Below are 23,994 nucleotides of genomic sequence, written 5' to 3'. Positions count from 1 at the left end.
GTATCGTCGCCACGTGCGCAAGAACTCGTCGTCACTACTCACTGATCGCTACGCCTTCGTAAAGGATAAACACTCCATGCGTGCCAGACATATCAAATATGCACACTCAGGTGTGTTTTCTTAAGTGTTTTAGAGAAGCGTGCCAATCGAAATGTAAGAAAAAAAAGAAGAAAATCTCGCTGTTATAAAGGAAAGGAACTCTGAGAGCTCTTGCCGCATCTTGCGGCTTGTTTCACGCCCTGGGAGGCTTACGACAGGAGGACCCGGCAAAGGTAGCATAAATACTAATTTTTATGACTGGGCAACATAGTCGAACCCCCAGATGCTGAGGAAACCCGCGCCATATTCCTGCACTGTGTGAGCCGACAGCCTGACGCACGAGTCATTGCGCTGTGTGGTTAAGTCGACTTGGACGGAACTATGCCATGCTTGATGGAGAGGGCAGACTCAATAACTCATAGCTTGCCTAGAAGAAATATCAAAATAAGATAACAAGAAAAATGGAACGCCAATAAATAGACTTATTTAATGAACATTGTGTATCATATTTTACTGAACCATGTCATTACGAAATTCAAGACTGAAAGGGGATCAACAATGACGTTTTGGTATGTTGGTCAAGTTTTTTTTTTTTCATAAAACCTCTACAATTGTATTGGCGCAAGACAATTTTTGCTTCTAGTGCGGCTCTGTGAAAGTTAACAGCAATGGCCAAAACAATAGGAATTCTGCCAGTAAGAAATAGTAAATTTGGCAAACCTCTATTAAATTTAAGCGCTCTTAAAGAACATTTTCCTACTAAAGATGCTAATAAACACCACTACATATCCAACGCGAAGATTTGTAGGCCCAGGAGGTGAAGTTGCGCAGCGTTACACGGTAAAATAACTTTTATAATTACTTTCTCGCAGGATCACGTTTCATGTCCTTGAGAAAACTTTCGAAGCACGTCACGTGACAACAAAACATGTTTCAGCAATAATTTACTAGGAAATCAGTGTGAGCAAGCTAATGCACAGCAACGATATCTACAAAACAATCTGAGATAGTCGAGCGACTCGTCTTGGAGCCTAAACGTGGAATGACCATATACGCGTGTGGCACGCTGAATCAGATGCATGATTACAAAAAGTCATTTTTGAACAAAACCATGCGAACAGTGGCTTTTTGCTCTATCCAAGGTATATTGTTGTGGCCTCTGTGCATTTTATAGTACACTTGTCAACGGCGCGGAAGCGCTGTGATCTGTAGCATTTTGTGACATCTACTGGAGGTCGATGGATCACAGCAGCTTCCGTTTGGCCACAGTGCTAAAAGATGGGAAAGTTGGCACTCGTCTGGCCACATTATTTGGAAAAAAAGTTCCTGTGGAACCTACCTCACAATGACTGTGGATACTAATGCGATTAACATTCAACCAATGTAGCTGCACACCGTATCGCTGAAGACTCCTTATTTAGAATCTGTAGTGGCCATTCTGATATTTCCATTAGTTCGGCTATATGCGAGATACACTGTTTCCCCGACTGGCCCACTTTGCTTGCCACTCGCTCGCCAAGATCTGCCATGACCATGACGGCATGACGGCGACTGCATGACAACTAGGCTGTGACGATGAAGGAATAACAAAAAAGGAATGACGCCGATGTAACGACGAAGACGGTAGACGACACCGGCATGGCGAGAATAAGATGATATGAAGTTGTGATGATAGTATAATGACGACAGCGGGAGGACGACGGCATGAAGATCACTGGGTGACGACGACTGTATAACGACAACGATGCGACGAGAATCTGCTTATAAGGCTGAAATGAGGGCAATGAATGACCACAATGGATTTACGATGATGGTATGACAACACATGTATGACGACGACTGTGTAACGACGACTGCGTGACGACGACGTAATGACGACGATGGCATGACGACAGCGACCCAATCACATTCGATTGTACTACAGCATCATCACGATGGAATGACGTAGAAGGAATGATGTCGATCGAACGACGATGGCGGCATGACGACGACGGCATGATGGCTATTAACTGATGTTTCTGAAATGACGGCGACGGTACGATGACCATGTTATGACGACGGTATGATGCCATGGAAAGATGACGTCCGTATGACGACGATGGCCCGACGACGACTGTACGACGATAACTGGATGACGAAGCTGGAATGACCCCGATGGAAGGATCACGGCGGCATCAGGATGATTTGTTAAGAACGGCCAGCTGCAGTGCAAGTTTGCCACACAGTTACAACTATGGCGGCAACATCGCTGTTAAGAACGGCAAGCTGCAGTGCAAGTTTGCCACCCAGTTACAACTATGGCGGCAACATCGCTGTTAAGAACGACCAGCTGCAGTGCAAGTTTCCCACCCCGTTACAACTATGGCGGCAACATTCCGGGAGCGTCGCCGCCAACTTCTAGCCACAGCGTGACTAAATCGACTTTGTGTCGGGGAACAATATGGGCATCCCCCACTCTCCGTTGCTTCAGCTAGGATGCGTTCGATGAAGCAGGCTTTGTGCTGAAACCGCCACCAACCTCTAGCCTCATCGCCGTAGTGACGGAATGAGTTCGGCGGGCCAACTATTGTTCCCAAACTCCCCAACGCGCTACCCGGAACGGCTCCGAGTTCTACGGGGCCCCTCTGACGTCGGTTCCGGACATACGAACGTGTGTGCATTTGTGTGTGTAGACCGTCCTGCGGGGAGGCGGCTAGTTTGCGATGACGAAACGAACGTTCGCATCACCTTGTATCGGGAGAGGACCGAGTGTTTAAAAACCGCTGCTGTGCGGCTGCTCAGGACACTCTCTCTCAAGCAGTCATGTTAGACTGATGTACTTTCTCAAACAGTCATGTTAGACTGATATAAATACTGTAAATAAACCCATATTCCTCGTTCTCGATGAGAAGCAGTCCTTCCCTCCATCAACGTCCTCAGCGTGTATAAGTTGGACGACGGCATGGGCCAGCTACCTTCTAATTCATGCCGGACTCCAATCTTGACAACGGATCACGAGCGATGGGATTGAGCCCCCAATCCTGACAGATTCCATCCCAACAAACACATGAAGACTACTGTATGACAGCGACGCAACGACGACGACGGCATTGCAACGGCCGCGTAATCACGCTGACTGACAACAGTATTATTCCGATGGGATGTGGCAGAATGAATGACGTCATGAAACGATGACGGCATGACGACACTTGGATGGCATTTCTGAAATGATGACAATGAACGATAGTAGGCTGACAGCGTGATGGCGGGATGATGACGACGGTGGGACGACGACGGCTCGGTAAGGGTCGGAGGACGAAGCTGGAATGACGACGACTGAAGGACCTCGACGGCATCACGAGCACGAGCACAAACCCAATGGTCCAAGCGAAGAGACAACTTAGGTCATTCGGTAAGCGTAAGCAACTACGTAGATAAATTGATAGGGTAAAAATGGCTGAAATAAGCGAATAATGTTAATCGCATTAAAAATGACGTAGCTTTGTTAAAGGGACACTGCTTAATGGTTGGGCACGTCTTGCTTTCCCAGCGGAGCGCTGCCTATGTGCAACAATTTATAGGGCGGAGTTAACGGCGGACAGAGGTAGGAAGGCGTAAGGCACTGCATATACGAAAACTGCTTTAAGTGATTGGGGAGCTTGTGCAGTGCTGTAACAACCTATGAAACATAGAATTAAATGTATGGCACTAGCGCATTGCAATGCGCTAGTGCGAAATAAGTACTACTCTACAATTACTGATGCGAGGTTCTCAGCAAGTATGGCATTTGAACCACGTGTAAATGGAATGATCGTAATGTCCCGTTTCCTCGATGTTCGAAGCTGCTACTTGGACAGGCTTGTGTCCGCTGACTAAATTTGGGAAAGTAAAAGGAACAGACTTTATTCGGGATTATTTTGCAAGGTCATGTGTTATTCTTGCTACACAAAAACGCGTTTGAATTCGACAATGTTATGCACCGCCAACGCTAAAGGCCAGGTAAAAGTTCGGCTCTTTACTGAATGGTTGATGAACCGCGACTAAAAGAAATCTCACGAGGAAGCTTAGAAAAGTCCTTCAAAATTAAATTATGGGATTTTACGTGCCAAAGCCACTTTCTGATCATAAGGCACGCCGTAGTGGAGGACCCCGGAAATTTCGACCACCTGGAGTTCTTTAACGTGCACCTAAACCTAAGTACACGGGTGTCTTCGCCCTCTTCCAAATGCAGCCGCCGTGGCAGAGATTCGATTCCAGGACTTCGTGCTCAGCCGCTCAACACCATAGACACTGAGCAACCACGGCGGGTTAAAAAGGTGCTTACTCCACTCTTAAAGCATCTTGTTTTACGTAGTTGTCCCTGCCCTATCAGAGATCACAGGAAATAGAAAAACACTGCAGCCTTCACACTAAAAACAAGAAGTTCAAACGTTATAGCAGGAACTTACGGAAGTTGTTCGTAAAGCCAAAGCGTGCCGTCCACGATGGGTGTTCCAGGGATGAAAAGCTTGTAATCCAGTACCAGTATTTGATTGTTGCACCTACACAGTGTATTGGGGCGAGAGAAGAACAGTTAAGTCAGTGTTGCGCGACAGGTCCGCAGTCATAACCTTGCAAACGAAAACCGGTTACATAAAACAAGCTTGGTCGCTGGCCGTATGGAGCGATATAATCAGAATATCTCCCTTACCACGTGCGCGGATGCAAACTTGAATGCGTTGGATTGATCGAGGTATCAGCGAAAAATAGTGTAAAAGTCTTATTCAGTGAACAGCACACGTTCCTCAGTTTGAGTTTTGTACATAAAGTCCGGTACAAACACTAAGAGAGAGCGCTATACGAACGCTTGCAAGAAGCGCCCTTACATGTTCAGGAATGAGTATCACTAGCGCGGATCTGGGGTGGAATTCACAAAGCTTTTCGTTCGTAAGTGCTCTTGATCACTGGCTGATCGCCTTCGCTAATAATATGTCCTGTAGCATTATTGGCTGACGAACGCACGAACGCTTTTAGCGTAAGAACGTTTTGTGAATGCGAGCGCGGGCCCCTTCCACGCACAGCACTGGAGCTTTGGTATTCTCCGTGATGACGTAAAGATGACGTAGAACAGCTCGTGCAGCCAATAATTGAGCTGAGTTGAGTTAGGCTAAATATTAGATACGGGAGTGCCGAAATAAAACCATACAAATTGTGTTCACCTTATCAGCTGATTTCCTTGCTGATCGTCAAAACTGTAAGGCCGTGACACAAACGTACGCGTCAGCTCAACATTGGGAATGTCAGGGAACACTCTCGAAAATTTGCACTCTTTGGGGCTTATCTTCGCCCACAATGATAATTATTATCTGCCTTGCCCGCATTTTCTTTCTTTAACGCTGCAAGCCCGGTACATCCAAGTCGCGAACGGCTTGCGCGTTATCATTGTGACACAGCATTCTCGACAGGAAAGTAGCGAGCGCCGGGTTTTCAAGAAAGCAATTGCAAGCAAGGCAGATGACGATTATTGTTGTGGGACAAACGTATACCGCAAATAGTGCAACCATTTTAACAGTGAAACTACATTAAAGGGAATACATTTCATAACGATGGGCACATTTCTGCAGCAATGCTCCTACACCCTCCACTCCTCTTTCATTGCCCATTATACAATGCATAGTAACAGGCTAGAGTGCGCAAGCTCCGGCCGGTCTTTCTGCCATCTTTCAGCATAAGTTCTCACTCTCATACACTATTTACAGTGTGATCCTCAAATTTTTAGTCACATTTGACGTATCAAGAACATGTCTTTTTTCCATGTCGTTTCCGCAACATGTCGTTTTCCGCAAGTTGACTTATATATCTCATAGCATATCTAGCATTTCGAACGCGCGCAGGCGGCCGCGTTTAAAATGATACAAACGGCCTCGAATCCGTCACGCCGCCTACTAAGTCACTACAACTCAGACATTCCGGCATATTGCCCAGACTGCCCAGAGCTTTATTGCTCACTCTCGCACATGCTATGGCAATGTACCTCATTACCAAAGGGCCCTCTCTTCAGTAAGGCCGAATGGGAAGAAGCCCTCAAAAGCCAGAACCTCAAACTCCAACTCAAAGCCGTCCAGAGGGCTCAAGAACTGGCGGAGCGTCACCACGTTCCCGTCCCGACTTGGGCGTCGCCTACGGTTGCGGCCGGAGGAGTTCCCCGCGTGGGATCTCTAATGGCTTGAAACTCCTCAGGACCTCAATAAAGTTCTTAATAAGTTCTCAATAAAGTTCCGACCGACCGACCGACCGACCGACCGACAGCGCATTTTCGTCGATTTATATAAAGGTTCATTTATGGCAGATAAGACACCTTGACCACGCACTACGAGATAAGGCCCAAGTCTGGTGGACGTCAGCATCTCCCGAACTTTCTAATGGTTGAAATAATTGCATCAAGACGTGAAAGGCTGCTTAAACAGATGTCTAGCTATTAGTATCTTTAGTGCCTGTAGCTGCAAGCTCTGCAGCCGACACTGAGTTATGTGACTTTCATGCTACGAGAAAGCGACGTGGTGTTCTACTCACGTGCCGCTGTTGTCCCTGCCGGTGATGTCGACCCACTCCTCGCCCGTGAGAGCCAGGCGGGTGGCTATAGCGCTTCTGATCCAGGTGAAGGGACCGCTTTCAGGCCCTACGCTGTCCCACAGCGTCTGGTTGCTGTTCACAATTGACGTCTCTGTGATAGCCTGCGTGTGCCATGAATGAAAAATTTGCATAAGTTGTCCTCGGAAGCAGCTCGTCTACAATTATCGACATTATAGCACTCACCTTTCACATCAATCAAGAGCGCCAGTGATATGTCCTTGAAAAAGTTTTCGTTGTATGAACGTTCTGAGGTAAATAACATCGTCTATTGATAGCATGCCTCGCCGAAATCCTATCATGGTGCCGGTACACATTGTGGCGTTCAAGATACCATTCTAGGCGTGTAGGGATCATCTTTTCCATTACATTGCCTATGTAGCTTGTCATGGCAACAGGGCGATATGACGTAAGTTCGAAAGGCGACTTTCCTTCTTTGAGCAGCGGTACGAGCCTACTAATCTCCCATTGCTGAGGAACAATGCCGCCATGCCATGAGCAGTTGTAGTAATTCCACAGCTCTTGCCTGGCCTCTTGTCCAAGATGGGCAAGAGCTGCATAGGTGATGCTGTCTGGCCGTGGTATAGTTAAGCGTCGAGAAGCAGCTAGAGAGGCGTTCAGTTCTTCCATATTAAATGGAATTTCCATTTATGGGACGCGAGACACAGGGACGACACTCACGTCTTCGGCGTTGGGGGTGACACACACGCCAGCGATCCGCGTACGAAAATCATTAACCACCTCAAGTTGCGTCTGGCAGTGATGTAAAGCTAAGGCCCTGAAGGATGTCGATGTTGCGGAGAGAATCGCAGGAAATGAACAGTCCTCCATATGTACGAAAGGGATTTAAAAGGGTTCAGTGATTCACCAAAGGATGCAAAACATTGTTCCTGGAATTAGTCCAAATGGCGCTGGATTTTCTTGTGTTCTCAGGGGCATTTTCAGCTCACAAACTGCCTTCGTACGCCTGTTCTCCTTTCAGCTCGTCGTCGAAGTGCAGTTAGCCTCCCCAGTTCTACGTCGAATTAGGAACGGTTCGCTGTCAAGGTTAGGAGGCGTGAAGCTTCTATCATTGTCCCTGTGATGGTATCCTCCACGCTATGGCCTAGGTATTCTCTGCATGCATTTTCGATGTGTAGCTTAAATTTATTCCTATCGATTCTTTGTACTGCATTCAATGAGGAGGAATTATTTTGCCCCGTGATCTGCAAGTATGTAGGAATATGGTCACTTCCATGTGTTTCTATGTCTGAAAACTACTAAACTTGCGAATTGAAGCATCGTGATACCAAAGTCAAATCTAGGCAACTGCTGTACTTAAGGCCCCGCAGGTATGTAGGACTGCCGTCGTTCATGAGAAAGAAAGGTCGGGATCAGAGGCGAACGACACCAGATAGGACTGCCTCTGGAACTGATTGCCGAGCTACCCCCTAGTAAGTGATGTGTGTTGAAATTTCCCGCTATAATCCAAGGACCACTGGTCTTTAACAATATGTCTCGAAGTCTATCACGTTCAAATCATCCTGACGGGGATATGTCGACACCAATGAGGGTTGAATGATACTTGCTTCTTTCTTACACGTAGGCATACATAATGATTGTCGCCATGGGGTTGCATTGTATAGTGTGCACACGTAAAATCTATGCGAACCTACACAACTTTGCTGCGCTCTTCAGACGTCGACGAAAGAAATGGTTCGTACCATGCCGCTTTGATGGGAGGAAGTACGTTGACTTCACAAATAACTATTATGGGAATCCGATTTCTGAAAATTTATTGACGAAATTTATTGTTGAGATGCGGGTCCCCAGTCCTCTGGCTTTCCATTGTAAAATTGAAGTTTGTCGGGCCTCAGTGGGAAATGACAGTAGTGGATGAGCCATGGTGTCTACTCAAGGCTTGCAAGCACTGTACATAGAGCATCCTGTACCTGAAGTGCACTTTGAGCTGGCGGCGTTTTTATCTTGTGGAACAGCACACGATGTGCGTTTATCAGTGATTTAAGCATTACGATCACTCTTCGGGCAGTTTATCGGCGGGAGGTTCAGAATTCAAGGTTGCTGACGTGGAGTGTGAATTTGCAAGTGACTGCGACTTTGACAACCTTCACCAAGCTGCATCAGCCGCAGCCTTGCTTTTTTTCAGCATTCTGGTTCCTATCAGCTGCAACCACTCCGGCCGCAAGGAAGGTTGAGTAGCAGGGCATGCGATGGGCGTGGTAGAGGCTCCGACGTTCTTTAACGAACGTCGACGACGATATCGCCGCGTTGTGATAGCTTTGGAAGCCTCGCCATGAGACAAATAGTCTCTCGCCACTTGTTTTAAGACAGCTAGTTCCATTTTAATATTTGGGCAATTCTTTGGCGAAGCTTCATGGGATCCACGACAATCCGAACATTTAAGAACAGTGACCCTGCAATCATCCGAGGAGTGGGTTTCAGCGCAGCGAGAACACACTGCTGTATTATTGCATACCCTTCTCACGTGGACCAGACTCATGCAGTTGACGCATTGTAGCGGCTTCGGTATGAAAGGTCGTACAGGATGTCGAAAGTGGCCCACCTTTACGTATCAAGGTAGAGAGTTTCCCTTGAATACTATATTGAAAAAACGTGAGTTGCACAGGTGGGTAACACGCGCGATGACAGCAGCTTCACTGGCTAGGTTTACTAGAACTTCTAAGTTGGAGCTGGGAATTGCAGCATCTGCGTCATAGACGACAGCGGTGACGACGTCAGAGCCCAGTGGGATGTGGGAATGGAGCTTCATTTCGTTCATGTCGGTGATGTTGCGCAGGGTATTCAGCACGGCCGCATGCATGACATCAGTCACCAGGACGCTCTTACGTGTATTCATTCTGATGTCAGTAATTTCATTCGGCAGCAATCCCTCCAGCAGCACCGAAACAGTTTGCCTGTTGAGACGTTACATGTTCCCGTCGGGCACAGCAGGAATGAAAAGGATAGTGTTGGTCACAGGCCTCCGTTGTGGTCTTTCATTCAATGTGCTCGAGGACGAAGAGGTCCTGGTGTTACGTCTCTTCACCTTACGGCTAACAACAAGTTCGAAGTCGTCGTTGGAGAGCTCCTCGCTGCTCAGTGAGTAGATACGGTTGTCCTCACTGTCAGAATCGCTACGAGGGCCAGTCCGCTTTCTTGACGCCACCGCCGCTGACGTCGTCGAATCTGGCAGGCGTCCGAGGTGGTCCATGTCCACCACTGACGGTAAAAGAATCGACTGCCAGAGAAAAACACATAATTTCATAAAAATGGCAAGAGATGAACAACGTTCAGCCAAAACAGATACTTCGTCGTCGACCCGACCACAGAAAGTGTTCAATGTCTCTTGTCTCATGACATGCAGTACAATTTGGAGAATAAACCACCGTGGTTGCTCAGTGGCTATGGTGTTGGGCTGCTGAGCACGAGGTCGCGGGATCGAATCCCGGCCACGGCGACCGCATTTCGATGGGGGCGACATGCGAAAACACCCGTGTACTTAGATTTAGGTGCACGTTAAATAACCCCAGGTAGTCAAAATTTCCGGAGTTCCCCAATACGTCGTGCCTCATAATCAGAAAGTGGTTTTGGTTAAAACCCCATAACTTTTTTCAGTTTGGAGAATCGATAGATACGCCCAGCCTTAAATAAACATGCTGGCGTGTGAGCAGATCCTGTTCTTATTCGATATAAGAATGTATATGGCTACTTTAATTTTCTTTATTTTTGTGTGTTCTATCAGAATGACTGTTTACCAAATCGTCTTGTATTTTACTCGCTTTATTCATAAAGAATATTGGCTTTTAAATTTATTCCCTTAACACACTGAAAAAATTTTGCGCCAAAAAACACAACACACACAAGAAAGACGACAACACCACGGGCGCCCGTGGTGTTGTCGTCTTTCTTGTGTGTGTTGTGTTTTTTGGCGCAAAATTTTTTCAGTATGCAAGATCACCAACTAGCCCAGCAGTTAACTCTTCTAAAGTACATTTCCCTTAACACATATCTAAAAATCTTCCCCACACTTGGCCAGTCCCCCTGAGCGGGTATGTGCCAATGACGCTAAGGTCGTCGTCGTCGTCGTCGTCGTCGTCGTCATCATCATCATCATCATCCATCGCAAGGGCATGCTCTCGCGCACACGTGCCACGCGCAGTGACGCTCGCGCCAGTCGTCTCCAAGAGATATGTATTTGGCGTCGGCATCAGATGAGTTTCCGTGCGAATGAATAAAGTATCGCGCTGTTGTGCTGAGAAACCAAAGTTCGAGGCCACAATCGGCCACACAGTTATCTATTTTCTGTATATGAGCTATTCGACCAGACAGCAGTAGTAGACGCAGCAACAGCCACGGTCAGAAAAGTTCGAGAGGTCTCGTTAAGGACGTTTCGTTTTAAAAAGAGCGATGGGCAGGGAAATGCTAGTGGCATCACCTCAGCTGAAAGGAATGGATGAGTTGGAGAGCTGGGGGGAATCGAGAAAGTGAGCATTGCGCTCTCTAGAACTTTTTTCATAGACGGTCTTTGTCAAAACTTTTGTCAGGATTATATTCCATTAAAGGTACTCGACTCATTCAGCATGTCGTCAGGTTACAAGGAAAGTGTTTCAGTGCCCTCTTAACAGGAAGCATCACCTCCAGGTCAATTAGGATTTTTCTATTCAGGTACATGGTAAACGTGTAAATGCTCACATTAGACAACAGTTGAATCCGTTTGAATATAATTTGTTGCATTTAGGAGAAAAGCTTGAATTCTACCGACTGTAGGAAGCAGGAATCTCATTAGAGGCATCGTATTAAAAATGCTAAATATCGACAAGTTTATAAGAAATTTAAAACACGCAGGCTAGCAGTCCGTAACTCTGAACTACCAGAAAATATGGCAGTTGTGTAAGTTGCGTCTGTAAGAGCATATAAAGCGGACAAATGTGATACGTGTATACGACTCCACGGTACGTGAAATCGCAACAATGCTTACGAGGGTGTCCCACGTATATCTGCGCTGACAGCACTCTTTCCAGATGTCTGACGTCATGTTTGATAGTGGGTCGACAGGTACGGCTGTCGAGGACGCTGTGGTCATGTGATGTGCTTTGAGTTCTGTATATAACCTAAGCAGGAAATGAAGTGGGTGCTTTTTTTTATCGTCACCGGGGCTTCACGTGCTGCCACGCATACGCGTTCTTGGCGCGTGTGCATGGCACCCAGCCACAACACAACAGTTGTGGCTGTCATGGTTATACTACAAATATGTCATGAGTTATTGGTATATTTCAGAGCGCAGTATATTGTATACGTTATTTCCGGTTTAAACGTCTAAATAGGTCCACTTGACCTAATTGTAACAGCACATTTTATCTCTTAGTTAAAGAGTTGTAAACCTGATTGTTACTTTGAAATGCGTAAGCATTTCTATGCCTACCCAACGAAGAAACCCGTCCGTCCGTCACGTCAGACTAAAAGCTCGGCAGCAGCAGTGAGCGAATTCACTTTCGTGCTGCCTCTCACGTCAGTGCCAGTTAAGCGGCGACAACACAGAGCATACGAAGCTATCAGAACTCGGCGCATTCTGCCCCCTCCACAGATGGCTTTCAAGATAGGTCCCACGAGGGCGCAGCAGTTCGTGTTGCCACCACAGTGTCGTTCATACTGGTCGGAAAAAGTTTCATAACATGAATAATGACACTGGATTGCGTGCAGATGAGCAAGTCGCACAATGCTTACGTATACTTACAGAACTCCCAGAGGAGTTTCTGCATGATTTTTTTTGTTTACAATTTTCATTTGTGGCCTAAATGAAATATGTATTTTTTACAGTCGCTAGATTTTATATTTTCTTTCGAAACAAGGAAAGTTCATCATATTTGGTGCAGAGGGTGCTGAGAAAGGTTTGTCCATTTTCATGTATTTTGACAGGTACTGCTGAGGTAAATGTTGCTCTTAAGTCTATCAAGTGAAGTAACCAAGCACTGCAATTTATAGGCTTTGCAGTATCACGTACGAAGCACGCACCGCGATGTTTGTTGCACCTCTTTTTGTCGAGCACCTGTTAACGCATATTTTTCAATGCGCATGTGTGCTTGTGTATGTGCAAGCACTGCTTGGAATATATTTAACCTGTGTGTTTTCCTTTCAGTGTTTCCCACAGTTCTCCACTTCGGCAGCCTTAAAGAGGTTGGGCAGAAAGCTGCAATGTTGCGCATTCCCAATTACCTGTCAAAGTTTCGTGACAAAGCATTAACCTCAAGTCGCAATTTTAGAAGCATCGTGTTTGGTTGTGCGGTAATGTTCAATGAGCCTTTTTCCAAATATTGCCCCGCTTTCATCTGTTATCCCATCTCAAGGGCGTCCTGGGCCTTAAGCATCGTACACAGGCGTTCTGTTCTCGAATCGATTGAACCACTCGTAAGTTTGGCTGTGGCCCACAGGTTTACCTTCGCATGTCCAGACAAAGGGCTGTTTGTTAATGAAGTTCTCCCTTAACTCGTTCTTTCTCTAAAAAGGTCTGTTTCAGCAATAAGAGAGCATACACTGGCCCCTTTTTAGCTGGAAACAAAGCTCATAACATCACAAGAGTACATGGTGGGGGCTGTCAGCTGCGTTATCCTCGGAAACTAAAACTGCTAAAACAGTTTAGGGATGGGTAGATTTTATGAGCGCTCTATCCTTTGTAATTGGGTTTCGGCTCGTGTCGCCGAACTAATTATTTCACTTTTATTCTGCACTCATCCTCGGCTTTTGAGATCTGCCCAGTTCGAGTTAAGAAATCGTCAAACATTAAGTTATTTTGGTGGCCTAAACGAATTTTTTTCATTGTTTGTTTCCAACCTTTAGGTCAGCAATCTTCCAGTCACCTTTTGCTATCGACATTTTTGACTATCCATATGACATTTACTATCGATCGACATATTTATTTTCTGATCTTCTAATCTTTTATAACTATAATTCTTCAGGGGCCTCGGGCAGAGGATAAGTACGTCCTCATTCACTTCTGGATCGGCGCCGCAGTACGCTAACATGCTCAATCGTTTCTGGACTATTTCCACATGGTACACACGAATAGATTTCTCCTAATTTTTTATACACCTCATTTTATCTCTCTTAGAGACCCTGACATGGCGACGAACGGAAGTGCAATGCACTGCTCTTTCAGTGATCATCAGTTTATTTCTTTTTATGCCTGCGGACGATGATAATTAGAAAGCTGAAGACATGACAATCTCTTTGGAAACGGCGCAGTGACACCAACCACGAAGTTCGTCGTTCTTTGAATCTTTCTCGTGCATTTCGTAGCTTAGATCCTTTTATACAGTGAGCTACATTATTAAGAGTAAAAAGGTAGCGTCATAGCATGTCGTGCCTTCTTTTGCGCGAACAACGGTACGACTATATTTTATCAGGGGACAGATCATGTTTGCACTACTGCATCTAAAATCTATCAACTACTGTAATCTATCAACTACTGTAATAAAATCTAAGTCAACTGCTTCAGCCTTTATAGCTGGCCAGTTACATTGAAGTTCGAGCAGAATATGCTTCATGATTTCTGCACTGTTTCCACACGCCTTGCACTAATTGTGTTCATCTGAAAATATTATATAACTGCGTGTTCTCAGACACGCTGATGGGGCTTCGAACAGTACGACCCTGCCCTTTGAATTATCACAAATCTTTTACTTTCTAATTTCACTGTTGCTGTTCGATATTGTTTCGTACCTGGCTCCCACTACATGGCAGTTATCAAGTACAGTGTTTCTGCGTCTGTGATCTTAATTCTTGCACCATTTTCTCTGTCCCTGTTTACCTCATTAGCATAATATTTATTGGTTAGCTTCCTCGTTTTTTGCTTCGCTGTGAATAATTTTTTTTGCGATAAAGGTGCCTAAATAAGCTAGGCATCCATGAATATTTGTTGAGTTTCTGCAGTAGTCTATCGAAGCAGATTTTCCGAGCCTCCCACACATCTAATGATGCCCACTCTATGATTCCTTGTCCTTCAATTTTCCATGTGCCTCCAGTGTCCTCCAGGCCCTCCCGTGTTAGGTTCTTGTCTTGGCCGTCTTTACGTCCCGTCTCTTCGCGAAGTTCCGAGGATCGTGATATTGTTAGCGTGACAAGTGTCTCGTTGCATGGCCAGGGTCTTAAGACTAGACTTCCTACAAATGCATGCACAGATACAACAAGCTAGCAAATAAATGTTCGTGTGGTGTACGTTTTATTCTTTTACTCTTGTCTGTGTTGCCCCAGTGGGCTCGAGATGGAGTATTTCTGTTTTTTCACAATTTTATTTCTTTTAGGGAGTAGATGGCGAACTGCTGACACGCGACCTTTATGTAGCATTGGGGTGGTGGGAAATGCTAGATTATGTGATGATGAAAGGACGCATATAGCTTAACACTACAGAGAATATATCATCCTATATATTCGCTTTGGTGCGCATTTAGGGCAATTAAACTGGCGCTTACCAGTCCCGTTGAAGACAAGTAGAAGTTGTCCCAGGAAACCAGATTCCCGGCGTAAGATTACATGGTGATTGTGTGGCCCGGGACGATGTCCTCTGTAGTGAGTGATGGAGAAGTGACAGGTGCTCAGATAAGCGCAAAACTCCGTCAATTTAGGAAGCTGATCTCTCTGTTCGTCATGCTAAGTTTGGTTTTGTGTGTCGCTCATATAATGTCAGTTTGCTCACGTAAGCAATTCCAATGAATTTACCGAACTTCATTTTCACGTTATTTAAAACAGTGCCCGATAACAGATGTGAAGCGTTTTAGTAAATTTGCAAACCTATGCCCTAGAAGAAACGCCATTTCTGAAACCAAAGAGTGCTTAAAAGGTGCGACCCATTCACTAGTACTAAATGGAACGTTCTTATGACAGTAGTTTAACTTCCCGCCACTTTGTTGCCGCCGCCGTATATAGAACCTCAACAAAAACAGCGGCTTCAATTGTGATCAATGATGTCGCGCTCTCACCCTATCACAGCTGCCCAACTCGACAGGCCATAGCGCTAGTGTTTCGATCGAGTGACCGTCCTATTCAATGATGGCGAAGTTATTTTCAGTGTTAATTATTGCCCCATGTCCAAAATAATGACTGATGACACTTACCATCCCAAAGCTCTGAATGCGTTATGAGAGATGCCATAGGGGGTGGCATTAATTTTGACCTCCTATGGTTCTTCAATGCACGTGGAAACATATTATATTATCATTATTATTGATATTATTATTATTATTATTATTATTACTACAACTACTCTGCCCACTCTAAGCGCGTAGCATCACGAGGCCTTCACCAGATCGGTTCCGCCTGCAGACTTACAAGAGAATTCCCCGTACCCCACTCTCCTTCCTCAAATTATTCACATGCATATGCCTCCTATTACTTGAATGCGCTACAGCGGTCTAGACTAGCACAAGCGATTCAAGCAGCATACTATTTGAGTGTGTACAGAAAAAGTTCATGAGCATATATCAACGTCGTTTTCCGATTTTCTGATGAACACCTTTTCAAGTTTGAATAATTATCCTGCACTTCTGTCACTTAGCTGCAGACGTAGTCGAACGGGCGTCCTCTTTTCATACAAAATAATTAATGCCATTCTTGATGCGAAAGCAATGGCCCACTTAGCGATGAAGCCCGCGGCGTCTGTAGCTGTGGTACGGCACCTAAGTTCCTATTGGCTGCGACGCCACGTCACAAACGACTCCCGAAGAAGTAGAGTGGGTAAATCCGAAAACCTGCTCCCACGACAGCGCGCCAGGTGTTGCCTGAAGGGAGAGGGCATCGCCGCGACGCCACGTCACCAGCGAGCCTCGACGCAGCGGATACAGCGCCGCGACGGTGCGTGCAGACGCTGTTCTCTGGTTGCTTATGTTATCCGTGCATTCCCTGTACGCGCAAGCTGTCGCCTGCCTTCTAACTGCACCACGGTAAGGCCAAGGGAACACCCGCCTAGCGTCTCAACGCGCTCGCTTGCCCGCGAGGAGTTCCTAACTGGAATGACCACTCCGCGGTGTTCAATTGGGCATTAATGCTATCGCATTCCCTGATCATAAGGAGTGCTTAGGTGCCCTCGAATTTTTACATGTTTGGATCTACTAACGTCTGGTTCACGGCGGTTTCCATAGAAGTCCACCAGGGAAAATAGACTCTTTCACCTTCCTGCCTGTTTCAGCGGACACTCGCCTCTCCGCAGAGTGGAAAGTCTGTATAACTGTCATTTTCTCCCCGTTTATATCCGAGCTTTGCACCTTTGCACTTTGCACCGATCCGAGCTTCGCACCTTCTCATTAGCCTTCTTTCAAGCTGCACTCTCTCCTGTGTTCTCGTAGTTTCTATCTTCTTCCGTATATGTACTCCGTCCCTCAATTGTGCATTATTGTTGCTCATTATGCAGCTGTTTGTACATTTAATATTCCTTGTTTTTTTCTAATTGTTTTGTAGCTCACAATTTTTGGTTGCAGTTCTACATTTTTACCTCTTTTGTTTTTCTTTATCTGTGCACCAACACTCTGACCTCAGTGTTCGTCCTCGGCACAGTAAATATTTGGTTGATTGTTGATTGATTATTTAGTCAGTTTCTTTCATGATTGCGCTGCAAACCGAAAGCTGTCTCGAATTACCTCTTTCTTGCGTCCGACAGCTCCATCGTATACCTGGAAATTTTCTGCTTTCATCAAGCCACCTGATTCACCGCCGTTATGACTGCAGTTTTTTCCTTCGATAACAAGTTTATTACTCTAATGGGCCACAAATTATCCGGTCTAAGGATTAATTGATTTACGCAACTCCATGTCCTCAGCGTCCAGAGAAAACGGCAGAATCGTGTCGAGGAATCTCCGCAGCGATCGAGCATAAAGCAGATAGAAAGAGCAGTAATTTGTTGTCTCACGCTTCGCAGTGTTGTAGGCGTATGTTATGAACGACAACACATCATCCCAGTTATTGCGATTAGAGGACACATAGATGGATAGCACGTTCGTCAAGGTTCGATTCGTGCGTTCAACAAGACCGTTGGTTTGCGGACGATACGGCATTGAGTGACGAAATCGTGTTCCACATAGCCGAATCAGCTCTTCAACGGCGTCGGCCACGAATTGACGACTGCGATCACTCATGATCACGCAAGGTGGGCCATGGCGTAGGAAGACATAACGCAACATGAAAGCTGCGACGCAAACAGCGGTAGATGACGGAACTGCCGCGGTCTCTGTGTAGCGTGCAAGATCCTTTACACAAGGGATGATCCATCAATTGGTATTCGATGACCGTGAGAATGGGCCCAGGTGGACCACACCGACTTGCTCAAAAGGTGCGTGAGGGAGAATCAACGGCTGCAGAAGAGCTGGTTGGGAGGTTGAAGGTCATTTCCGTGACCTAGTGCCTAGCGCTGCTATGGAACCCACAATGCAAGCGTGGCTTGTGCGACAAGCTCTTGTCACATTATGTGGGCCCGTTCGTTGTTTTAGATAGCCTGAGCGACCTCACTTCTATCGGCCGCGCAGTCTAGTTTCCCGACGGTGGTGGGGAGAATGAACGCTGTCTCGGTGAAGGAGAGCGACGTTGACGAGAAAACGGTGCAGTTAGAGTGCGGTTTGAAACGGCTGAGTCGCTGCGGTGATTCCGTCGTGGACTGTTGATGGGGAAGGTCATCGATGAAGGAAAGTAGCGTGGAGGACAGGAATGGTCGCAATTATGGCGTTCAGTGTCATTGGATAGACTGTGACTCGTAGCACCTCGGTGCCCAACTACGTTGCCGACAGAATCGAGAGATGTATCCTGTGACACCACAGCTATAACACATGGGAGGCGCACGGCTAATCTTCGGGTAGGGTTGGTATGTCTGTGGCGCGGAGTAGGCCGTTGCTGGACAACGGGCATATCCCTCAGCACGCTCGTTGCCGGCTTCCCGGTGGCAGTTCTGTTGCGTTCCCATTGGCCTTCTCGAGCTGTGCTCCTCGACAGTCGTTGCCGCAATGGAAAGGGGAGCTGGTGTAAGATTGCACGGATATTGACCATCACGGAACTCAGTGTTCAATTCCGTGCAACGACATTGCTCCTCTCTAACAATCTTTGTGATTGTTGTCGCGAGATCGACTGATGGGATGTCGTCTTCAATGCTTGCAACAGTTGTTACGTCTGCTAGCCGGCCAAACTTCGGGGTTATGCGGAACAGTTTGAGAGCCTCAAAGGTAGGGCAATGACGTATTACATCGGCGACTGAGCTGAGGTGCTCTTTACCAATAAGGAAGTTGTAAACGTCCTCCGTGATTCTCTTCAACAAATGACCAACTTTGTCTTCCTCTGACTTACGAGGATTGGCCGTTCTGCATAGCTTGAGCATGTTTTCGATGTAGGTCGTGCACGTCTCGCCCGGAACTTGAGCTCTTTGAAGGAGCATTTGCTCTGCCTGCTTCTTCTTTGCGACAGAATCGCCGAAACGCTCCTTCATTTCGGACGTGAAACCATCCCATGTTGTCAAAGTTTCCTCGTGGTTATCGAACCACAAGAGCGCCGTGTCCTTCAGAAAGAAAACTACATTTGAGAGTCGCGTTACGCTGTCCCAACAATAGTGCTTGCTCACCCGTTCGTAGTGGCTAAGCCATTCTTCGACATCCCCACCGGGCTTCCCTCCGAATGTGGGATGCTCTACCAGGTGTTGGTGCTGCCATGGACTAGCCATCGTTTAGGTCGAAGATGCCGCTGGTTCGGTGCGAGTGTTGCTTTTAGTGTGCGACATCTCAAACACCGGAAGTAATGTGGGCAATCCAGCGACCCGGCGGCTTCGACGCAGATAAGGAGGTTGGAGAACCATGTCGTCCGTGCTGCGTGGTGGTCGAGGGTACCCCGTACCTCCACCAAATCTATTACAGATGATCGATATTTATATACAGATGAAGACCGGGATGGATGAGAGGTCGTCGCCACGATGTCGCCACCGAAATGTTGCCTTGTCTTCTACTCAGCTCGTCATCATCCTCTTCTTCTATCTACTCCTCTTTGCCACGTTACAATATGAAAAACATGACTTCATTGCGCACACGTGAGTCTTGGTTGCAGTGCCATCGATCATATTTTTTAAAAAACCAAGCCTGCATTCCCTTTGTAAAGAACAAACGAACAAACAAACAAAAAAGCAGACAAGAGTGTTTGCATTAGTGTTTAGCGCCAGCCTACTTCTTATTCAGGATTTGTTTATTCATAAGGAAAATGATGACTTAAGCCGGAGACCACGGTCAATCGTTTATTTTTCTTTTGCGGTTGGCATGCAGGCTTCGTTCTTTAAAAAGACGATTAAGTGGCCTGCCATACAGACACGCCACAACGCAAATACGTCATGTTTTTTATATTTCTAGAAGTTCCTCAAGAATCCTGAAAAAAATATTACAAGATAAAACGGCATAAGAAGAACTTCCTTGATGCACACTCTACAACTTTTCACATACGACTACGACATATGCCCTAAAACGATCATTTAAGATTTTGCATAAAATATCGTAATTAGAAAAGTGATCGCGCTTCAGAAAACAGTGAGAAACTCAATACGATTACTAAAAGCATGCATTGGCTAAGGGGTCTAAGGCGTACCAGTATATTTTTAAATTTTGGTATAAGTTACCTGATGTACCCGCTTGATACGTCACAATGATTACGAGGGTCTGACTTAGGCCAAGCTGTTCATGGCACTGTGGCAGTGGTCATTTTTACTTTGGCTCCACATAAGATGGCTCACACGCGTCGAGGATTCCGAGCGCGAAGCTATGGTTGTTCGACATGTGCGTAAAAGGACTTGATAGAAATTACGTGGTTCGCTATTTTTGCGCTAGTACCTGTGCAAGCAAAAGACAATGCATTCTTTCTAGTTTCTGTGCTATCTTTGTTCTGCGGCGAAATGAAGATGTGATGGTGAGCTTGGAGTTGCAGTCGTCGTGAACTGTAAACGGAATTAACGAAGCGTTGGGTTACTTCACAGTGAAACTGAAGCGCCCTACCCATGAAACGCTTCTTCTAATTTTTTTCCCGTCATGTAAACATTGTGAAAAGAACTAAAGTTGCCAGAGAGCTTAAAGGTTATTTTTTAATGTTCATCACAAATTTGGTGACACTTTCGCTTGTTTAAGCCGTTCTCGGGCACAAAAAAAGTTAGGAGATTAAAAGAAAAGCTCTGAGGTGAAGTCAAAGCTCACCTAAAAACAGAATGTAACTCGTTACATATAAACAACTGACTAGCCCCAAGTAGGCCCTGAAAAAGTCCACGACGTGAGAGGAAGCTGGTGCGGGAACCCTTGAGGATAGCAAAACTAAGCATCAACACAAAAAGTATAAGCATTATGACGATGTCAAACAATTGTACCATTTCCTCCCCCTCTCTTCCTTTGTTTTTCTTGCTTGAATAAGTCATGTATCGCAAAACGAAGATCAAATCAAGTGCCGTGATGTCTCACCTACCCAGGGAAAAGCCTTCTGGTTTTACGGCTGTTAGGCCATATTATGCAAGGATTATTAATTACCTGCCCTGGTTGCTTAGTGGCTTTGGTGTTGGGCTGCTGAGCACGAGGTCGCGAGATTGAATCCCGGCCACGGCGGCCTCATTTCGATGGGGAGGAAAGGCGAAAACACCTGTGTACCTAGATTTAGGAGCAGGTCAGGGAACCGCAGGTGGTCCAAATTTCCGGAGCCCTCCACTACGGCGTGCCTCATAATCAGATTTAGGTTTTGGCACATAAAACCCCATAATTTAGTTTTATTCGTTAAGGATAATTTCCTTTGGTTGCACTCATTTCTCATCACCATCCGAGCTAGTGGCCAATACTGGCAATAACGAAGGTTTATCCTGAAGACAGCCAGTCACGAACGCCACAAACAATTGAAAAAAAAGCCGTAGTTTCGCCCGAAAGGCGAGGCATTGATTGCAATAGAAAATTCGTGGAAAACAACTATACGAAGTAAGGATAGTAGTTCCATCGGCTGTATAAAGTTGTAAGCACAGGCATACCACCTAAATTAATAAGCATGGCGTCAGGCACGCACAAGCAAACATGAACACATCTCACTCGATGGCAGCAGAAACTTGCTGCCAAAACGCTGGAGTGAAGAAGCGCGGCAACAACAGCGAGCGAATTGACCTTCGTGCTGCGTCTCGCTTCAACGGGAACTAAGCCGCGAAAACACAGCGCGTGGCCGGACTCTCCCCGTCGCAGATGGCTTTGAGGATACAGCGGCCGGGGCGGGCACGCGCGACCGCCCGTGCCGCCTGGAGGGCAATCCCCCCCCCCCTTCCTCCTTTTCCTCCTTCCTACCCATGGTGGACCTTTGTCCCCATCGTAGATGGCCTCCAAGATACAGCGACGCGGCGGGCGTGCGCGGCCGCCCGGTCAGCCCGGGCCACCCGGAGTAGAACGCGCCGAGCTTCCCTCCCCTCCCCCAGGAGTCTTGCACGCGGTGGAAGACGGCGCAGTTCCTCCCGCTGCCCGAGGTTGAGTCGCGATCGCCTGCTCACCTTCGCGCGCTTTCACTCGCAAATACAGCATGCGGCGCGCGGCGACGATTTTATCGCCTTTGGACTTTATACGGGACCTTACGGTGACGCCGACGGCAGAAATGCGCTTGGAGAGTCCACATAATTGCTATCGCAATAAAACAGAATAGTTACATAATCATCTTGAATCTTTCGTTTCCCGTTGTTTGCCCTTGCCCTCTTACCTACACTGGTGAGCTGCGCCGTGCGGTGCCAGGGGAAGATATACTGCTTCTGTAGGCGCAGCATTCCCCGGTACAGGAACCAGGCGTCGTGTCCTATGTACATGTCTTCGAAGTCGCCCACCACCTTGACGAGCGCCGAGCAGGCCAGAATCTGTGACATCGAGTTGGAATCCCACGGCCGATGTAATACTCCTTCCATGTCAAATAGGTCGCCAATGAAACTGAAGAAGCTGTGGACGTTGGGGATATTGAAAACAAAGAAAGCGGAAATTTATTTGAAAGAAAGTAGAGAGGGTCAGCCCGAAATGGGAGTGTTTAGCCTGCTGCTCTAGCACAGGAGGAGGGAGGAAGGATAAAAAAAAATGCAGATCCCACGCACTGTGGTAATCGATGTAAGCGAAGCTTTCTGTGCTGTTTGCTTTGATTGACGATAATTAGCGTTAATGTTGACGGCGAATGTTTAATTTCTTCAACGTTTTATCCAGCACAACAGTGGTGAATTACTGTTAAACCTTACCTTGCGTGCACCACTGCTGTTTGTCTGTGTAGTACACAAAACACAAAGGGAGAGGTGTTTGCTTGGGGCCTTGTTATGCTTCATATTTCATAACCTCTGATAGGGTTGAGCATTGTCATTGCCTCACATCGCACATCGCATCATGGCACAAACATTAAACTTGAATTGGATTAAGGGGCTGGTGCGTGCCAAAACCCCAATAGGATAATGAGGCAGGCCGTAGGTGCACACTCCGGATTAATTTCAGCACCGTGCTGTTCTGTAACATGTCCTCAAATCAAAGTGCGCGAGTGTTTTTTATTTTGCCCCCGTCGAAATGCGGCTGCCTCGGTCAAATCCGTGACCTCGAGAAATGTCATAGCCCCAAAGCTATCGCGGCGGGCACAGAAGTGTTGATTGGATGTGCGACCGCTTCTGTTGTGTCGCCGAGACCCTGCCGTATGCTTTAATTAATGCGGCTCTGCTTCTGCCCGTCTAGTGTAAGTTGTCTGCTTCACATTTCAATGGTTCTATTTTTCAGAAATAGCAGAAACGCACCGTACCGTACCTTGAACTTAAATTATCCAGCGTTTCCTTTCCTTCTCACGTCACCTTTTCCCTATCCCCCCCCCCTTTTATTTGTATGGGAACTGCGAGCGAAGAGTTGCAAGGCTGTCATTCCGTCATTTCGCGACTGCTACGGTTCTACCCATTCCCTACCACATCTCTCCCCTCTTCTCTTTCATTCTATCTAGCTTCCTTCTGGACTTGCACGTTGGTAGAAAGGTAAACGCTTGCGGGTGGCCACGGATAATTACAGCTGTCAAGAGGCTAAGAAGGCGACGACCCGGTAGCTCCACAGGGCATTCTGCACATTGGAAACGGGGCGGTCCAAACGAGTTTTTCACGTCTCTTTGCTTCTCTGCCACGCGCCTTCCATGTATATACACGCTCTGAACCACTCCACGACGCTGTGTGCCGGACAGCAGCATGCAGCAGCAGCAGTGGGAAAGTCGAAGGAAAAGGCAAAGAAAGATTCACTTTAAAAAAAGTTGAATGAGGGATGACGACGGCATAGAAGGGGCATATGTGACGATATGGTTGCAGTCCTGGGGATAATAGTATTGCGCAAACCAACGAAAGTACCCTTAATGTAAGCAGGTCGC

At 46.6% G+C, this 23,994-nt stretch overlaps 1 protein-coding gene and 1 long non-coding RNA gene across 2 annotated transcripts in view; both read right to left on the bottom strand.

The window, feature by feature from the left end:
* Positions 1-4,553, bottom strand: part of LOC139052547 (putative phospholipase B-like 2) — a 41,469-nt gene extending 36,916 nt beyond the window's left edge. Inside the window, exon 1 of the mRNA XM_070529662.1 lies at positions 4,467-4,553. The gene's annotated coding sequence lies outside the window, so the exon portion shown is untranslated. The remainder of the gene's footprint in view (positions 1-4,466) is intronic.
* A 2,024-nt stretch (positions 4,554-6,577) lies between these two features.
* Positions 6,578-22,476, bottom strand: LOC139052525 (uncharacterized). The gene is made up of 3 exons (XR_011509947.1): positions 22,333-22,476; positions 15,093-15,184; positions 6,578-6,731 (listed from the first exon to the last, which is right to left on the bottom strand). It is a non-coding gene; the product is annotated as an uncharacterized lncRNA (long non-coding RNA).
* Positions 22,477-23,994: the final 1,518 nt, after the last annotated feature.

The sequence above is a fragment of the Dermacentor albipictus genome, unplaced genomic scaffold (genome assembly GCF_038994185.2).
Source record: "Dermacentor albipictus isolate Rhodes 1998 colony unplaced genomic scaffold, USDA_Dalb.pri_finalv2 scaffold_26, whole genome shotgun sequence".
NCBI classification, from domain to species: Eukaryota; Metazoa; Arthropoda; class Arachnida; order Ixodida; family Ixodidae; genus Dermacentor; species Dermacentor albipictus.
The sequence above is the reverse complement of the archived record's forward strand: the minus strand, read 5'-3'. Positions and strand labels throughout refer to the sequence as shown.